This window comes from Mastomys coucha, unplaced genomic scaffold, assembly GCF_008632895.1.
Source record: "Mastomys coucha isolate ucsf_1 unplaced genomic scaffold, UCSF_Mcou_1 pScaffold7, whole genome shotgun sequence".
Lineage (NCBI taxonomy): Eukaryota > Metazoa > Chordata > Mammalia > Rodentia > Muridae > Mastomys > Mastomys coucha.
The window spans coordinates 63,118,898-63,123,670 of NW_022196913.1; positions in this window are offsets into that span (position 1 = coordinate 63,118,898).

Consider the following 4,773-nt stretch of genomic DNA (forward strand, 5'->3'; position numbering starts at 1 on the left):
AAGAAAAGAAAAGAAACGGGCTGGCGAGATGGCTCAGTGGGTAAGAGCACTCACTGCTCTTCCAAAGGTCCTGAGTTCAGATCCCAGCAACCACATGGCGGCTCATAACCACCCGTAAAGAGATCTGACGCCCTCTTCTGGTGTGTCTGAAGACAGCTACAGTGAATTACACCAGAGCGAGCAGACCAGAGCGAGTGGAGCCGGCAGAGGTCCTGAGTTCAATTCCCAGCAGCCACATACATGATGGCTTACAGCCATCTGTACAGCTACAGTGTACTCATACACATAAAAAAAATTTAAATTAAAAAAAAATACGAAAGAAACAAAGAAAATGAGAGAATAAAAGAATTTCACAGGTGAAAGTAGGATGAGCAAGGCCATCCTTCCTTACAAACCAAATTCAAAGCTACACGTACTCTCCCTTCCCCAAAGCAGCCAACTTTTTTCACCTAACTATCATCTTCCACAGTCTTACCACAGTATCTACTCAAACTCTGAATCCATTTGTGAAGTAAGCCATTGATTACTTCATTAATTCAGTCTTCATATCTTCTAGTTTCTGGAAATGTTCCCAGAGGGACATCCTAAGGGTATGTTTTACCCATCTCAGTATCTCTTTACCCAGACAAAATCAGTCAGCACTAACTATTAACATTTTATATTTTCCAATGTACTTGCAAATATAGATACCCCAACTCAGACTAGTTCTCCATTTAAACATTTTTATTATACTTCATTTCATACTGTATAGTAGCAAGGAAACTTTTCAGAAAACAAATAATAGTATAGGTCAAGTACACTCCAAGAGAGGGCTAGGGGCTAACTCGGTACTCAAGGCTAACTCAGTACTCAGTTCTCAGACATAATTGGTTGAGCTTGTCTTCAGGTCAGATTTTTTTCTCTCCCTTAAATGAAATTACTAAACTTGGAGAAATCATGTTTGTACATAGAAATTGACAGTGACTACTTTTATAACTGCAGTTTGGGGTCCCAAATATTTCCAGATATTATAGAGATCAAGCTACATGATTGAGAATGTATATACACATGTAACGAGTCATCTGGAGTCCACCGTGAAGTAGAGACGGAAGAGACCTTGCCTCAAACCTGACAAATACAGAAGTGATGCTCGCAGCCAATCATTGGACTGAGCACTGGGTCCCCAATGGACGAGCTAGAGAAAGGACCCAAGGAGCTGAAGGGTTTGCAGCCCCATAGGAGGAACAATATGAACTAGTACCCTCAGAGTTCCCAGTGACTAAACCACCAACCAGAGTACACATGATAGGACTCATGGCTCCAGCTGCATATGTAGCAGGGGATGGCCTTAACGGCCATCAATGGGAGAGGCCCTTGGCCTTATTGGTCATCAATGGGAGGAAGAGAGGCCCTTGGTCCTGTGAAGGCTCTATGCCCCAGTTGTAGGGGAATGCCAGGGCCAGGAAGTGGGAGTGGGTGATTTGGTGAGCAGGAAGGGAGAGGGGAAACTGGGAAAGGGTTGAAATGTAATTAAAATATCTAATAAAAAAATGAAAATGTTTATACCAAGGAAAAATTTAAATTTGTATCAAAATTCTTTACCAATGTAAGATACAGCTATGTAATGTTTTGCATAAGAGTAAATTTGCTAACCTATCCCTAAAAGAAAAAATAAAAAACCAGGCGGAAGGAGAGAAGTTCCTTCAGAATGGTCAGGCCCTCACTCAGTCCCACAGAGGGTGGGGGTTGAGTAATAGCTTGTTAGTTACTTGTCTTATGGGTGTCACATACTTGAGTATATTTATTTTGGGCCTAGCTTGAATAGTCTATCAGGGAAGGAGGTTTACAACTGGTTGTAGTCGGGAAACAGAGATGATTATGCTCAGCTCACTTTCTCTTTATTCAGTCTCAGACTCTATATAAGGGAGTACTTGCATTTTAGATGAGTCTTCCCATGTTAATGAACCTAATGTAGATTATCTCTCATGGGCAATATTCATCATCACACCTAGGAATATAGTCCCTCCACTCCACAGAAACGTCTTTAGTCATTGAGGTATAGTTTTATTTACTTCATTTGTTTTGACAGGGTCTCTCACAGTCATGGCTAGTCTTTAATTCCTTCCTGTTCCTGCCTCTTCTGTGCTGTGTAATTTGTATTAAAACCTTTTGAAATATATAGAAATTTTATTTGCTATACCAATTTAAATTTTTTCTGTGTATGACATAGGTGAGCCCTCTGATCATCTCTACAAGCAGAGATCAGAGGACAACTTTGTGGGTTGTGTGACAGCTAAGCCTATGGATTTGATTAACCAGCACCTTTATTTTTGTTGGTTCTAATATGCAATTTAAGAACTATTGCAATATTGCTGATACTGTAATTATCATTTTAACTGTGCCCAGCTTGCTGGTGAGGTACAAAATTGTATTCTCTGCATTCAGGAGCCTGAGGATCATAGGTTGAAGGCCAGTTAAGGGTTGGTGAGGAGTGGTTCACAGCTAACCCGTCTTTAAAAATAAAATAAAAAAAAAACCAGGAACACATGAAGTTGATCAGGGTCGGGAAGTGCTGGCGCACGCCTTTAATACCAGCACTTGGGAAGCAGAGGCAGGTAGATTCTGAGTTCGAGGCCAGCCTGGTCTACAGAGTGAGTTCCAGAGCAGCCAGAGGTACATAGAGACACCCTGTCTCAAAAAACCAAAAACAAAACCCAACTGAATGGGGACCATACATACAGCTCATGGGTTAAAAGGTTCCCATCATGACCATCAGATTCGTCCATGGGTCGTCCATAGTTCTGAAGTCCACGTGCACAGGGCACACAACTACCCACAAAAATAAATGAATAGAGTAAAACTTAAAACTTCACTGTACTTCTAGAAAAATCTTATTTCCATCACCATTTTGGTAGGTATGTTGGTAGACTTTCACAAAAGCCCTATTAGCATTCTTGAGAAGCTAGTAACAGGGCTGGAGAGATGGCTCGGTGGTAAAGAGCACTGACTGCTCTTTCAGAGGTCCTGAGTTCAAATCCCAGCAACCACATGATGGCTCACAACCATCTGTAATGGGATCCAAGGCCCTCTGAAAACAGCTACAGTGTACTCATATAAATAAAATAAATCTTTAAAAAAAAAAAAAAGAGAGAAGCTAGTAACAGTTCACTTGGTGAGAAGGACAACTGAGTTAGGGTTCCTAAGTACCCAATACCAGCTGCAGAACGAGCCTGAAATATGTGAAGGCAGAAAGTGAGGTACTGGACACTTGCTGGCCAGTTAGTCTAGCCAGCTAGTTTCAAGTAAAGTGGAGAAGCAAATCAGGAAGACCTCTGGTCTCCACGTGCAACTCTCACCAACAGACACATGCATACAAATTTTAAATTTAAAGCTTCAATAAATCTTAACAATTGCTTTGAAGATACCTTTTAATAACTGTATTCATCTTCATTTCCCTGTTCAAGTCTTGCTACATATCCCCCTTGGCTGAACTAAACCTTCAGTGACCCTCTGCAGTTCTTGGGTTTATAGGTATGCACAATCCTGCCTTGTTGACCTGGTACTGGGGATTGAACCTAAAGGCCCCAAGCCCCTCCATCAATCAAGCCACTTCCTTTAACCCTGTGGACTTCCTACTTTAGTCCTTAGTAGACTGAGTATATCACCATTCCCCCTAAAGCCTCTGGGATGCAATACTTAGCATGGGTTAAGACAAAAAACTGTTCTATCTTACAACAAAGTTAGGAAAAAGCGTTATATTTATGACTCCACCTTATTGGAGCTGAAGGCAGGTACTTCTGAGAATATATGTGAACCAGCTAATTGCTCACTGCACTCCAATATAGAAAATAAATTACACGTGAGGCTTATATGACTCAAAATGACTTAGCACTGATACTAACAGGTTGTCTTGAGTAACTACCTGAATTTTCTATGTACTTTCCTTAATCAGACTTTGTCTCAAGTACTAGAAAAAACATTTCACACACAAAAAATAACCCATATAATTTAAGATTACTGTATTTCCTTACAAGAGGGAACACTTCAACAAATTTTACATGTATCAATCAATCCCTTTTCAAATTGGGCACACATCAAAACTAACATCATGGAAGTTTTATTTAGATGTGGATTTTGAACTATCAATACAGATGCCAAGTTACTACACAAAACATCCACAGGAACTTTTTCCATTTTTTTTTGAATCGTTCACAAACATTTCCTACATAATTCAACACACAACAGAGAAATGGTACATCTTTTTTTCTTTCATTGTGCATACAATGGAAAAACAAGTATATATATATATTTTTACAAAGTTCAACTAACAAGACGCTAGCAGGTTGACAGCTTTAAGTCTATAGGTGAGAAGTTATCTAACAAAAATAACCAGGATTTATTTAGCATCAGCCACTTCCATAACCAAGTGTTACTCTGGTTAATAAAGCTCACTGCCCATCAGGCTTCTGGCATATACTTAAGATGCTTTTAACTCTTGTAGTATTGCTCCCCACCTCAGTTCTCCATGACTAATAGAAAACTGTTGAAAAGTAGTGGCAAACATTTGCAAAAACAAACAAAATCCCAAGCTTATTATAAGCATGAATATGTGATGGAAATTTATCAAGCCAAGTCTTTCCAACCACTAAGAAATCACCCAAACTGAATTTGCCAATGTATTTTGTCTATATCCAAGATGTGCACTCATATCCAACAGAGGAGCTGCTGAAAATCAAACTTAGTGTTTAGTTTAGGGGTGGGCTGGAAAATTCAACCACCATTTGAAATTGCCTT